This window comes from Neomonachus schauinslandi, chromosome 1 (genome assembly GCF_002201575.2).
Source record: "Neomonachus schauinslandi chromosome 1, ASM220157v2, whole genome shotgun sequence".
In the NCBI taxonomy this organism is placed as follows: Eukaryota; Metazoa; Chordata; class Mammalia; order Carnivora; family Phocidae; genus Neomonachus; species Neomonachus schauinslandi.
In genome coordinates this window covers 39,368,088-39,384,328 of record NC_058403.1, presented here as the reverse complement: position 1 = coordinate 39,384,328, position 16,241 = coordinate 39,368,088, and positions in this window count along the sequence as shown.

Below are 16,241 nucleotides of genomic sequence, written 5' to 3'. Positions count from 1 at the left end.
GTAAGTTGGAGTGAGCTAAAAATGAACCACTGCTACACTATGGACCTACTCAGATGTAGCACTGAAAGACAATGATGAAGGGAAATCCTCCCAGAGGACACAGCTTCAGGCAGGACCCTAGGTCACCACATTTGTGTAGACAGAAAAGTAGTCTGAAAGAAGACTATACATAAGATCTGGAGACATGCCAGGTACCTTGGCTGGTGGGTCAGGAGCCTAGAAAGAGCCAAGATTGAAAGATCAGAATCAAGGAACACTGAGTAACAGACATGTGGATAGGTTTTTGGAATAAGCATAAAATGGAAGAGGAGGAGCTTAACAACCAAGTGTACAAAATAACACATCCTTGGAGGTTAGCTAGCTCTGTCCTTGGCCAGTGCCCACAGCATACTTATAGAGGGTAGTCATGGTGGTGGAGAAGGAGGTTGTACATGGGCTCAACAGCATGGCTTCCTCTTACCAATGCTAATCTAACTACTGCTGCTGCTGAAACGTCAGATCTGCCACAGCAGAGACTGATGCTGAGCCCCCAAATGGCACAGTCATTCAAGGAGATCAATCAACAACTCTGTGGCAATTCGGTTGCTTTGGACCCCTTTACCAGCAAAGGAGGCATGACAATGTGCAGAAGACCAGGAACCACTGGTCCTATGATACATTACCCGAATCTGCCAGTGTGATACAATGTTGAAATGACTTCATAATAGGTACAAGCTAAGTCATTAGCTTGTGGATGACATTCCGTGATACTGCAGTGCTATCCTTCAAGATATGATACATGCTTTGAACCAACGTTTATTATGTGCACTATGACTGTGACGGTCAAACACATAAATCCTGGAATCAAAGGATAGAAGTAGGACTTCTCCCGGACTACACGGGGCCAATAAAGTTCTACTAAATCTGAAGCTATGGCTGCCACCTGGTCATTTTTGGCTCCTCAGGCCAAGGAAAAGTATGTCTGGAACTTAGGATATTCACTGGGTTCTTCTTGGTACTTTTTTGATGGTAACAGCGAAAAGCCAATTGCAACAACCATGGGTTGGCTAGAAAAAAGTAAAAAGATCAGACCCTTCAAGAATGAGGGTCTGAGTTTCACTCAAATGAAGCAAGTTAGACTAACAGAAATGCCAGCTATTTCCTACCATTAGTATTTCATTTTATTTTAAATTGTGACTGGCCACTCAATTGAAGAACAGTGACTAGACAGAAGGAACTTAATGTGGGACATAAGTAGATCTGTGCAGTGCAGGGGTGGACTCTAGTTGATGCTGTTGGTGTCCATGCCATATCCCTTATGCCATTATGTTTCCCACACATGCCAACAGCTTCTTACTTAGAGTACTGTGACCCTAAACTAGAAGTTTCCTGGGCCTCAGGGGAGTGCTTGGCCATATATGGGGCTGAATGGGATCTCAAGGGAGCTAATGCTCATGGGAAGAGCCCTTAGCCAATGAGGGACAGGAATTGGTTGGGTAACACCCAGTTTTTTGTTCTTTGAATGAGACAAATCTGAGGCCTGTCCTGCATCTCCCAGAAGGCCCCAGTGGGATTTAGTTTCATTGCCCAAAGTGAAACTCTGCTCCCTAACATGTCCTATATTGGCTTTCTTCCCTTCCCTGTCTCCCTTCTGCATTTCCCTCTTGGTGATTTTCGGGGTTACCATCAAAATAAAATATTTGTACTCAAATCTTTGGCTCAGGGTCTGATCCTGGGAAAATCCAGCCTAAAACAAGATTGTTATGTTCCCTTCAAAGAAGATCAATATCTTAGCCCTCTCTCCACTCCCACTGGTCTTTTTAGCACCCTTCAAGGGTTTTGACATTGTTATCCATTTATTTCAGAATCCTATTGATGCATCTTTTTCCCTTTTTTCCCCTTTTTGTTACTTTCTTTTTTTGGTAGTGATCATATAAAAACCAGTAAATGTTTTTGTTAATTTCTCTTCTTTTTGGAATGCTTATTCTCTGTTTTTGATAATAAATGTGTAATAAAATTTCTGAGACCTTGTATGCTTGAGAACATCTTCATCTTACCCTCACATTTATCCTATTACCTAGATATAAAACTCCAATTCAAAATTCCTTCAGAGTTTCCAAATGGGTACTCTATTGTCCCCTTACTTCTGTTCTGGTTTTTTTTGTGTGTGTGTGTGTGTGGTTTTTTTTTTTTTACATATTTTTATTTTTAAGTAACCTCTACACCCAATGTGGGGCTCAAACTTATAACCCCGAGATCAAGAGTTGCAAGCTGCTCTGACTGAGCCAGCCAGGCGCCCCTCTATTGTTGTTCTTTAAAAGTTTGATGTCATTTTAAATCTTCTTTTACTGTAAATGTCTTGTTGCATTTCTCTGAAACCTATTTTTCCTTGTACATATTTTATTTTCACAATAACTGAAAGAATAGTCCATATGACATTGTTAAGATAGTACATATTATATTTGGCATTTAAAAACTATCTTATCATTAAAAAAAAAAAGCAAGCTTTATGGATCCCCATACTTTGAATGGGAAATGTAGCAGTTGTGAAGGTATGCCGCTTAGATCTCCCCTCAAGGGCGAAGCTGCAGTGAGCTGCCAGCCTCCAACTGCAGTGCCTTCAGGGTCTGCCCCAGTGTTCACATCAAGGCCAAGCTCTCTCCAAAGAGCTCCCTGGAGAAACGAAACGCAGCAGGCTACTAGAGCCTGGCGATTTCCTCCTACTTTGAAACTCTGCTGTGGGAAAACTTTGCACCATTGCTCCCCATTGGGCTGCCTGAGACTTCCTCAGAGACATACACTATGGTCTGCGGCTCTTCTTGGCTGGTCTTTCATTCTTCCCCTTTCACTTTCACAGGTGTCAGATGTGCACTGCAGACTGTCGGCTGTGTCTGTCCGCTTTTGCTCCCTCTGCTCTTTGTCTTTCACAGGTGTTACCTCCTCTCTAGCTCTTGCATTTCTAACTTCATCTTGGTGTCTGCTTCCGGAACGCCCAGACTGAGAGGAAAAAACGAGTGTGTGTGTGTGTGTGTGTGTGTGTGTGTGTGTGTGTGTTATTTACTTAAGCCCAGCCCAGAAGACTTGAAACCTGATCGTTTTCTGTATGCTGCCATGGGAGTTGTACTTCTGTTACCCAGCATGCTCTGCTTTTTCTATTCTCCGCCCCATCAAGGCTTGCAATGAAATGAATTTTGGGTTATCAAAAAATAGATACATTTTTATTATAGATCAATAGACTTTATTATAGGCTTCTCTGGCTTGACATGACATATTTTATATTTATAGTATAAAGAGAATACAAATGTTCACCATTATCTCTTTAACCCATTCATAGTTTTTCAGACTCATCTTGCCACAGCAGATCACAACTTGGGTATTGGTTTGGCCGTACTCGTTAGGTCATTCCTGTTTACTTTTCTGGTTTTAAGAAATCTGTGAGTCGTTTCTGACTCATTGAGAGTTAACATTTTCCATCTTCAATGTGTTGCTACTTTATAAAACACTAAAACTTAAGAATTCAGACACCAAGAACTTAGAATATCTTTGTAAGTTGTCTAGGCGAGTTCATAAAGAAGATAAAAGAAGGCATGCGTACAATATAAAGGTAAGAACTGTTTTTTAAAACTTGATTTTAGAAACACTTTTTATAAATATAATTTCAATATGTACTTTTTTATATTAAAGCACATTGATTTAATAAAACATAAAGGATCTCTTCAGCTACATTCTTAGTTTAGCTGTGGTAATTTGGATTTGTAAAAACCCCCCAAAATTTATAGCTACTCCTCTATCTCGATCAATTCAAATCACTGAAGTTTACAGTAGAAAGATAATATTTCTTTAGTCTGAAGCCTTCCTCCAATTACAGGTACTCAGCCTGCCAACAACATTTTATGAAAAACATGTGGTTTGTAGTGGTGTGATTATGATTACTTACATTTCAACTTTTACCATGCATTAATCTGCATACTGACTTTTTCGCTCTGTGGTTAGCATCAAATGTTTGGCACCAGTGTATTTGTATAGAATAGACTACTGTGGTTATACTTTTTTTGAGTTCACTACTTATTTTTTGTGTCCACAAAAACCACAGAGCTACTAGGTGTCACACAGCAGCTGCACTGCAACAAATTTTTGCTCAAAGCCACATTTACTTTTGCCCCAGTGTGGTGGATTTTTACTGTATGTATTCTAAGACTTGTCCCTGGAAGAAAAATGCTTGGCATCACAGGCACTTTTCTGAAAACTTTTTTTAAATTGTTAAATGTTGAATTTAAGGGGCATCTGGGTGGCTCAGTTGGTTAAGTGTCTGCCTTTGGCTCAGGTCATGATCCCGGGGTCCTGGGATGGAGCCCCACATTGGGCTCCCTCTGTCCCTTCCCCTGTCTCATGCTCACGCCCCCCAAATAAATAAATAAATAAAATCTTAAAAAACATGTTGAACTTTAGTATAATAAAGATGAAAAAAATAACTAGTCACCTTGCATAATAATTTTAACATAAAAGGTTTATACTTATTTATTTTACCAATATTTTCTTCACTGCATAAGAAAAACCCTTAAGAAAAAAAAGGGAAATCTGTGAGCCATGTTTTATAAATAAACAAGGTAAGAACATAATATCTTCAATTTTTGTTGGAGGAATTCTGCATTAAAGGGACTCAGGCTATTAGTAATAAAACAGAAATTATAAGAAATCCCTTGATGAGAGGAAGAAAACAAAATTATTTAGTAGCTGGAAATGGACTAGGGATACAATGGTATATGAAACAAAGCCCTTGCTCTCATTAGACTTATATTCTAAAGGAGGAGACAGACAATGAGCAAATTTAATGTCAGATAGTGATAGAAACTATTATTAATAAATCGTGTACTCAGGTAGAGAGGAACTATTCCAAGTGACTTAAAACAAACAAACAAACAAACAGGACATCCCTGAAGAAATGGCTAATTCCAGATCTTGGGCAGTAACAGTACAAAACAGAGTATCTTCTTACACCAGGAAGTGAATGAATTATCAAAGACCACATGATATTATGTCAAAAGGACTCAGGAACCAATTTAAAGAAACTCTTCATCAGCCCATATTCAAACAAAAGAAGAGCCACCACAACTATTATGAGAATAAAAGGGTTTATTACAAGAATTTGAATTTACATGAATGTGGAAAATCAGGGAAAGAAACCACAAAATCACATCATTATTGTTTTCAGCCTGAAGCTTGGAACTTCGTTTGAAAGGTATGAATTCTAGAGGAGTATGAGAGGCTGTCAATTTTACCTACAATGTCTTAGAAGTAGGAGCTCATAGGTCTGTGAAGAGATTGAATCTGGTCCTAGCAAACTCCTGAAAATAATGGCTTTCACTTCCGCTTCCGCTTCCAACTTTTAAATTTTACCCAAGTTCCTGTCATTGACAGAATCTGACTCAAATCACATAGGAAAGGTGATTCTGGGAAATGTAGTTTCCAGACTGGATGGGGCAAGCCTTCCAAATAAACACCAGTTCCCAGCATCCTAATATGGACAATGTGAATATCAATAAGGATAACTGCAATTGACTAAAATACATCAAATATGATTGAATCTATAAGTCAATAATAATTCTTAGACTGATTACAGAAACAACCTCAATTATTCCCTTTCCTGTATCTCAGCCCCTTACAACTGTGACTGCAGCTCTTCATCAAGAGGTATTTTCCCCCTCCCTTGAATTTGAACTGGTCCTGTAACCTGCTTGAATGCAGCAGAAATGACAGTGTGCCAGTTCTCAAACTAGTCCTCAAGAAGCCTCACATGCTTCTGCTTGCTATCTTATATAACTGTGCTTTCTCATTTTTGCAACCCTGCCACCACACTGCAAAAAAGTCCAGGCTAGCCTGCTGGCCAGTGTGAGATGATATAGAACAGAATTAAATCATCTCGGCTGAGGCCATTAGAGAGTCACAAGCCACCTGGTGACCAACAAGGTCAGCCTAGAGAAGCTGAACTGCCTAAGCTTTTTTTTGGGGGGGGGGTGGAGGGGCAGAGGGAAAGGGAAAGAGAGAATCCCAAGCAGGCTCCATGCGCTGCACAGAGTCCAATCTCAAAATTCTGAGATCATGACAAGAGCAGAAATCAAGAGTTGGAAGCTTAACCAATTGAGCCACCAGGGTGCCTCTGCCCAAGCTTATTTTTTTAATTCCTATTTTTTAAAACAAGTTTTACTGAAGTATAACAAACATGTAATAAGCTATACATATTTCACACGTATAACTTGATAACTTTTGGTGTATGTACACACACATGAAATCATCATCATGATGATTTGACAGATACAGCCATCGTCTCCATTTAATTTTGTAATCAGAGAACATATGTCGTATGACTTTAATTCTTTTGAATTAAGAGAGACTTGTTTTATGTCTCAGAATATTGTTTTTCTTGTTAAGTGTTCTATGTGCACTTGAAAAGAATGTGTATTTTGCTTTATTGAATGGAGTACTCTATAAATGTCTATTAGGTCAAAGTGGTTTTACTCTTCTTGTATGTCATGCATCAGTAAACTTTTTTTTAAAGGGAAAGATAGTAAATATTTTGGCTTTGCAGGCCATAGACTCGCTGTCACAATTATGCTACTCTTGAGGTGGAAATTGAAGTCATTTATTTGAGATCGTTTTTTTCTTATATTGGCACTTAGTGCTATAAATTTCTAAGTAACGCTTTAGTGGTGTTTCACAAAGTTTGTTATGTTGGTTTTTATTTTCATTCTGTACAAAATATTGGCACCTAGTGCTATAAATTACCCCCTAAATACTACTCTTCTGCTACAATGTGAAAGCAGCCATATACATCTTGTGTTGTAATGTGAAAGCAGCCATAGACAATACATAAATGCATGAGCTTGTCTCTCACCCAATAAAATAAAATTTACAAAAACAGGGGAGGCAGGGAGATGAATGGATTTAGCTCTCAGGCCATAGACTGCTGACCTCTGAGAATAGAGGTCATTACTGATTTTCTATTTACTTGTTCCATCAATTATTGAGAGAATGGTATTAAACTCCCTGAATATACTTGTGGATTTGTTTATTTCTCTTTATAGTTCTATAAATTTTTGCTTCATATATTTTGTAGATCTGTTAGGCAAATAAACATTTAGGAATGTTTTGTCTTCTTGATAAATTGACAATTTTATCATTGTGAAATGACATTCTTTACCCTAATATTCTTTGCTCTGAAATCTACTTTGTATGGTATTGACACAGTCATTCTAACTTTCTTTTATTAGTAACAGCATGATATATCTCTTTCCATTCTTTTTATTTCAGCCAATTCGTATCTTTATATTTGAGTGTATTTTTTGTAGGCAGCACAGAGTTGAGGTTTATTAATCCAATATGACAATTTCCTCATTTTAATTAGGATATTCAGACAAGTTATATTTAATGTGATTTTAAGTATGGGTAGGTTTAAATATATCATCTTGTTATTTGTCTTCTATTTGATTCATGTGATCTTTGCTCCGCTCTCCATCTCTTTCTTCCTTTATTTGGCTTAATTAAATATTTTGTGTGATTTCATTTTATTTCCATTGTTCCCTTATTGGCTGTAACTTATTGTTTTATTTTAGTGGTTGCTTTAGGTTTTATAGTATACACCTTTACTTTATCACAGACTACCTTCAATAGTACATACTCTCCTCACTCCCCTCCTGACCTTTGTGCTATTATGGTCATACATGTTACTTTTAGGTATGTTATAAACTCCACACTATATTGTTACTATCTTTGTTTGAACAATCAATTATCTTCTAAAATATTTAAATAATTTTAAAAAACCTCACTCATACAAATGAATGTAGCATATCTGGCGCTCTGCATTCCTTGGTATAGATCATATTCCCATCATTGTTCTTCTAATCAAGGATTTCTTTTAATACCTCTTATGGCATGGGATGGTGGAGATCTTCCAGCTTTTGTATGTCTGAAGATGTCTTTATTTCACCTTCATTTTTGAAAGATTTCACTAAGCATAGACCTAACTTTTTTTCTTTTAGCACTTTAAAATTGTTGCTCCACTAGCTTCTTGCTTGCATTGTTTCTGACAAGAAATCTTCTGATACCTGAATTTTTCTTTCTGTACATATTGTCTTTTTTTAATTATTTTTTATTTAGTCTGGTTGCTTTTAAAATTACCCTGGTTTTGAGCAAGTTGTTTATGATGTATCTTGGTGTAGTTTTCATTATTTTTGTGCCTGAGATTAGTTGAGCTTTCCATATCTGCGGTTCTATTCTTTTCATCACATTTGGAAATATTTCAGCTGTTTCTTCAAATGCTTTTTCTGTCCCCTTCTCTCTCCTCTCTTATGGGAACTATGAGTAGGTGCAGATTAGTCTGCTTCAGTTGTGCCAACGCAGAGTTTTACTCATTTTATTAAAATTCCCTGTTCTCTGTGTTTTATTTTGGATGATTCTACTGCTGTATCTTAAAGTCTACTTAATTTTCTAATCTTTCTTTCTGAAATGTCTAATCTTCCATTAATCACATTTGACATTTATTTCATACATTGCAGTTTTAATCTCTAAAAGTTTGCTTTGGATCTTTTTAACATCTTTGAGGTCTTTATTTTTTATTTTATTTTTTTTTGAAAGATTGTATTATTTTTAGAAAGAGAGTGAGCAGGGGGAGGGGCAGGGGGAGAGGGAGAGAATCCCAAGCTGACTCCACACTGAGCATGGAGCCTGATGTGGGGCTCAGTCTTAGGACCCCGAGATCATGACCTGAGCTGAAATCAAGAGTCTGATGCTTGACTGACTGAGCCACCCAGGTGCCCCCATACCTAATAATTTTTTATTGGATGCCAGAAAATGTAAATTTTACCCTGTTGGGTGTTAGAGATATTTTTACATTCCTAAAAGGATTCTTGAGCTTTGTTCCAGGTTATACTTAGCTCAAAACAGTTTCTTTCACTCTTCTTTTTTTTTTAAGATTTTATTTACTTATTTGAGAGAGAGAGAGAGAAAGAGAGAGAGAGAGCATGAGCAGGGTGGGAAGGGGCAGAGGGAGAGGGATAAGCAGACTCCCCACTGAGCAAGGAGCCCGATGTGGGGCTCAATCCCAGCACCCTGAGATCATGACCTTAATCAAAGGCAGCCACTTAACCAACTGAGGCACCCAGGTGCCCCTGACCTTTGACTCTTCAATTTAAGATTCTTAGGTGAAACCAACTCGGTACTTAGTCTAGTACTAATTAATGCCTACTGTTGAGATAAGACCCTTCCATGTACTATTCCCAATGCTTAACGAATCATAGGGTTTTCTAGACTGGCTGGTGGGGGTCAGCAGCCCTATGTGGGTGGCGGGCACTGTTGCCTCTAATCCTTTCAGATGGTTCTTCCTCCTCTAATCTCATGTAGTTTCCTCACATGCATTTGCTGATCAGCACTCAGCTAATACTTGAGGAAGTATCTCTGCCTCTCTCTAGAGCTCTGAACAATTCCCTTCTTTTTTGGTACTTGTCCTGTGAACTCTAGTTTTTTGCACTCCTTATAATCTCCACTGTATCTCCTCAACCTAGGAAGTAATTACTCTGGGGTCTGCCTCAATTCTCTCTCCCTGTGTCATGGCCTATAAATTCCCTTAAATCAGTATGGTGGGGCATTCACTGGGCTTACCTTGTTTGTTTTCCATCTCTCAGGGATAACTGTCCTTTGTTCCCTAACATCCACTGTCTTGCAAACAGTTGTTTCTTGTATTTTGTATATTTAAAAAAATTATTTTAGGCAGGAGGGTAATCTGTGCCTTATTTCTCCATCTTGGCCAGAAGCAGAAGTGCTTTATTGTTTTAAGCAATTGAGTTTGTAGGCGTGGGAGATGGAGAGTTTTTTTTTTTTTTAACCTAATAATAGCTAATTGAGACAAATAACAACAGTGATTGGTAACTGTTGCAGAATGCTAGCGAACCCCTTATTTTGAAATAATTTTTAAAAAGGAACCAATCAAGCATTTATCCTGTCTTTTCTATATGAACTCTGTAACAGAGTAACCAAACTGTTGATGAGAGGGGTTTCTCCTTATAGAAATACTCCAGTTAAGGAATTAACATGGAACAACAGAATTGGACTTTTATCATTTTGCAACTGCTAATGCATTAATGGATCTAGGCAATGCCCACCAATGTCTGTCTACATGACAAAAGCAAATAGTGTACTTTTTCTTTTGGAAGAATACTACACCCACTGTGAAGCAGTTTCACCAAGAAAGTTTCATATGATCCAGCCACCCCTGCACAGGAAATATGAAAGACAGGGGAACATAGTAATGAAACTCATAAACAAAACCCAGACTGTGGGAAATGTTACACAAATGATTTTTTTTTTCAATAAAGAGACTGCAGGGGGGAAAAGGAGGGGAGAGAGACAGAGAGAGAACCTATAGGTTAAAAGAGACTTAAGAAACTTAACAACTAACCACAATTCTATATCTTATTTAAATATTGATTCAAATTAGGGGAAAATGACATTCATGAGTAAATTGGTAATTTGAACACTGGATATTTGCTATATTACAGAATTATTGCCTTGTTTTTGGTCATGATATGGTATTATGATTGTTTAACAAAAAGAGTCTTTATCCTGTAGAGATACATATGAAATATTTATGGATAAAAAGATATGATGTCTGGGAATTGCTTCAAAATAGTTATGTGAGGGGAATGTGAATTTGGATCTGGATAAAATAAGTTTGTCCATGTGTTTGGTAATTGTTGAAGCTATCATGTCTACTTTCCTATATTTGAAATTTTCTATAATTAAAAATAAAAAGAGGATAACACAGGGGAAAGCAACTGTGTGATAATGAGCACTGTTTTATTAGGGAGATCAGGGAAGGACTCTCTTAGGAAGAGACCTTTGAGAAGTGTGATGGAAATAAAGTAGCAAATGGGGATTAAAACAAGTCAACAGGATTTTTCAGTTAAGAAGCCACTGATGACTTCTACAAGTTTTAGCAGAGTGTGGGGGATAAAGTTTAAGTACACTGACTGAAAATGAGAGAGGGGAGACAGCATTATTCTTTCTCATAGCTTACAACAAAGGTAAGAGGAGAGACAACAGTTTCTTCCCGGAGCAGAGGACACTATGCCTAGCAGAAACAATATACAATTTGCCATGTCTCTGCTTGGAATTACCATCTGACTGTTAGCTCCCCTCCTGGGGCCACTATTTCTGATCCTGTTTCCTTTTGGCTTCAGGTAGTTTTCTCCCTGCCCAGCTGTCCTCTACAGCGCTGTAGAGGACAGCTGGGCAGGGACAGTGTAATCCCTTTGGGAGCTGACAAGTCCCATGTCATATACCAGGTACCACAGAGAGGGGATGGCCAGAACTCTTGTGCTGTTGGAGGCTTGCTTTCTTCACCTTTAGCCAAATTGATTCTTCAGTTGCTTCCTCCTTCTGTCTGTCCCCCAATCTTGACTTCTGTGATGGAAATAAAGTGTGATGGAAATAAAGTAGCAAATGGGGATTAAAACAAGTCAACAGGATTTTTCAGTTAAGAAGCCACTGATGACTTCTACAAGTTTTAGCAGAGTGTGGGGGATAAAGTTTAAGTACACTGACTGAAAATGAGAGAGGGGAGACAGCATTATTCTTTCTCATAGCTTACAACAAAGGTAAGAGGAGAGACAACAGTTTCTTCCCGGAGCAGAGGACACTATGCCTAGCAGAAACAATATACAATTTGCCATGTCTCTGCTTGGAATTACCATCTGACTGTTAGCTCCCCTCCTGGGGCCACTACTTCTGATCCTGTTTCCTTTTGGCTTCAGGTAGTTTTCTCCCTGCCCAGCTGTCCTCTACAGCGCTGTAGAGGACAGCTGGGCAGGGACAGTGTAATCCCTTTGGGAGCTGACAAGTCCCATGTCATATACCAGGTACCACAGAGAGGGGATGGCCAGAACTCTTGTGCTGTTGGAGGCTTGCTTTCTTCACCTTTAGCCAAATTGATTCTTCAGTTGCTTCCTCCTTCTGTCTGTCCCCCAATCTTGACTTCTGACTTCGTTGCTCACGTTCCATTTTCAACTTTGCCTTGACTTTTAGACTAAATTTTCAGTCTTGTTTGCTTATCCATCATTGTGTCTCCTTGTTGATCAAGAATGAGGTCCTTTCTGTACGCTGCCTTGGGGTGCTTATCTCAACCCAAACCCAGGGCCAATGCTGTTGACCGAAGATATGGCAGTTGAAACCACACATTAGGTTGTTAACCTACAGTTCCGGATCACCTCCTTGGTAAAGCCATGGTCATTTCATGCCCAAATTAAAGTCCTCCATGGCCAGCTAACCTGGCACTAGAGGTAGAACATTATTCTAGTAACTGGAATCTCTGGGCTCATTAACCATTAACAGCGACCAGGGCAGAACTGCTGGCTCTGCATTCAGAGGTCCAACCGCCGCAGTTCTGTAAGCCCTCAGAATTCGATGGTTTACTCTAAAGCACCTGCTAAAGCATTTTCTCAGTGGTTGGGCCTGCTCCTTTCTAATGTCCTGTGTGATGACATGGGAAGTGTGCATAAGGCAATTTGCTGAATACTGAGGTATTATGATGGTTATCTTGAGGAATGCACTTGGCCTCTAATTTCAGCTGCAACCTGAATTAGCTGCTGCTTTTTGTGGAATGCCATTTTTACTTGAAAGGGTGACTGGCAGACAGACCATGGTTATTCAGATGTGGGCATTTGGCAGATATTTTCTTAAAAATAAATGAAATGAGACTGTCAGTTCAAAGAAATCAATCGAGGACATTTGTTGCCAACGATAACTTCCAAGTTTTCAAGCAAGGGAGAATACTTTATACTAAAGGGGTTGGTTTTAGTATTTTTCCTACTTCACTTTTCTCTTTACCCAAACTGAAGGCCAGAAAACTGCCTTCAATGAAGTGACTTGCCTCATATGGTGTTTAGCATTTGAGATGATTCGCTTATATAATGTTTATTGTGGTAAAGGACCTATTTCCTGTAAAATAGGATTTCAGTGCCAAGAACTACACTTTTAAAATGTAATTTAGCAATTTTATTATCTTACCAGTAAGGGGCAGCAGACAACAATGTTTGTTTGAAATACCTTAAGTTCTTGGATCTGTCCGCTCATTCTTTTTGCTTCATGAATATGTCTCTGACCCCCTTCCCTCTCCTCTTAGTGATGCTGAGCCAGAAGGATTGAGGGTGAGAGGAGCATCCAAAAGGGAAAAAGAATACCATTTAAAATACAATTCTAAGAAAAGGATAACACTCTGCCAGTCCTTTGTGTTGACAAATGGTGAATCTCTTATTATTTTTAAGTTGGGTCCTAAGTAACTGCCACATACCAAATTAAGTACCCACAAAAATTATACACAGTCCATTAAGGAGAAGGAAAGGGTGAGGGTAATATCTTGCTTTTTTTTCTGCATATCTTACAAAAGACTTGTTTTTCCTCTAAGTTTCAGTCATCTAGTTTTGTTTTTTTTTTAATTATTTCATTTTAATGAGTATTTATTGAGCATGTACCATTAGCCAGGAGCCATTTTAGGTACTGAAGACAAATGATAAACAAAACCAATACAACATCTGTCCTCCTGGTGCTTTCTTTTAGTCGGGGACAGTTAACCAAACTAAGAAAGGGACTAGGTAGAATAGGAGACATTCTGAACACCAAGCACGAACAGAGAGGAAGATGTAGCAAAAGGGTGGACAAACGCCAAGTTCTAGCACTGGTAAGATTTCTTCAGAAATCTCTTTTGAATCTTTCATTGTTTTTTTTTCCCCCCCAACCACAGATGCTACTAAGAAAAATATAACTTTGTGGTTTTTTTTTTGTATGTGGACAAAAATCCCTATCTTAAGACCCTATTCTGTCTGAAGGATAAAGTTTAATTATTTCCAAATAAGTTCAATTGCCCCATGGATATCTGAGTATTTCACATGTTATTCAAATTCAGAATCTGCTCTCCACCACATTCTTTCTTCCCAGGTTTGGGAAAATACATCAACTTCTCTTGTTTGATCTGTCTCAATGCTGTGTTATAATCTTTGAAAGGTAGTTCATTTTATATGGTACTCATACATTCTCTCTCTATGCTGATATAATTTTCAAGATGTGATCAAAGTGGCCCTAAGTGCCCCTGAAGGCAGCTGCTGGTTGGCTCTCTCTCTCTCTCACTTCTGAGATCTATCTCCTATCTTGGATCTTTGGAGAGAACTATCATGTTACCCCCGGCCATAGGATGCTCACTGGGTCTGTTTCAGTCTTTTCTCTACCCCTATATCCTATGCAACTATATTAAAGAGATTTCCACTGCAGTCTTCTAGAATGGAAAACTCTAGGAACTCCTAGCTGCTAAGGCTCCCAGAAGGAAAGTAAGCTCAGAAATCCTTCACTTTCAGGTACCCTGAATAAATTCTGGAGTTTCTATTACCCAGCTCCATATTTTGTAACTCAATCACTAGTGGGACTTAATGAGACAAACATGTTTTAAAAGGGTGCCTGGATGGCGCAGTTAGTTAAGCGATAGACTCTTGGTTTTGGCTCAGGTCGTGATCTCAGGGTCATGATCTGAGGGTCATAAGATTGAGCCCAGTTTTGGGCTCCACCCTCAGCGGAGAGTCTGCTTGAGACTCTCTCCTCCTCTCCCTTTGCTCCTGCTCTCTTGCTCTGTAAAATAAATAAATCTTTAAAAGATTTTCTTCTATGTTATACTTGTATTGAGGCTTCTGAATTTGAAGGCCACTATTTAGCATTTATTCCAGAGAAACTGCCTTGAATGAGAATCAACTAATGAAAAGAAAATTCAAGGGAAAATAATGTAACAAGTAATGTTTCACGTATTGGCCAATATGTTCAACTACCTGTTATTTAAGAATCAAAACCAAACGACACATAACTTCTACCCCAAGCACATTTCTCTTTTCCTTTCACTGCTACACTCAAAAGAGAAGTCTCCATTTATCAATCATCTATCAAGTAACATTTCCCAGTCATATGGCATCTATGCAACAGAAATAAAATTTCGAGATTTTATGAGCATTCCTGTGTCAAGTTTACATTGGAATATAGGGAGGGTGGTTTCTTCTGGACTTCCAATATATCTGTGAGTTTTAAATTCCCCTGCAGAGGGCAGAAGATAGTAGTGAAAAAATCCTGTGCTTTAAACCTCAGTCTTGGAGTAGCAGTTATTATGAATAAAGAATGAATGTTAGTTCACAGTATTTAAAATCAACACTGAACAATTTTCTTGACATAAGGAAGACTTTTGTGGCTACTTTAAAAAAAATAAGTGGAAGTCTGGTTGTTAGTGAAAAAGAAGAAGTCAAATTTATTTTTGTTAGCTTTGTATTCCTCTGGTACTTCTAGATCTTTTTTCCAGACAACCAGGACCTATTCACTGCCTCTAGATACTGAGAACACTGGTCTCCCAGTGGGCTATCATATAAGTACAGCATCCAGAATTACACACAAGATAAAAAATTATCTTGTATTTCATTCCTACTTGTGTTTTCTTTTATGGGTAGTGATAATTTATAAAGAATAACTACCCTTGTTATATGCACATTATCCTTCACAGATATATATTATTGAAACCTAATTATCTAAAATTAAACTATTCATAAAAAGAATACTTTTTATTTTAGGATGGCATTTTAAAGTAAGTTTTGCTTGGCTAAGGACAGTGAAAATGAAGCAAGATTCCCCCAAATGTAGGCCAATGATCAAATAATTACAAAAACTTACAAAAGGGGGATGGTGGTGGTAAAACCTACCACCAGCAACACAACAAATAAAACGTCACAACCTAATACCATAAGTGAAAAGAAAGGGGGTCAGAGCAAGAAACAGAAAATATTGTCATATTGTGTTAGATCTTCTAAACCTGCGATTCACTTCCCAGAAGAATTAGTGGGGAAAAGGAGTCCAGAGTATCCTGAAAATTCTCACTAATGTCACTTAGTTTGGAAATATGCAGACTGAGGCGTTAAGCTGCCCTCAAACTCAATCCTAACTACATCCTTGAGAATTCATCAGATGGGAAAGTTTGCCAACAAGCGTACTATGTTTAATGGAACTGTGCGACACTGTAATGGCAGCCAATCCAACAATCCACTCATGACTGAATCTTAGAAAGGAACTCAAGATGCCAGATCTCTACATCAGGGTTCACCCCTGTCACCCTTGCATGCTCAGCCTGCACCCCTCCCACCATCTCTGCATGCTCAGCCTCCATCCCTGTCATCCCCAATGCTCAGCCTCCATCC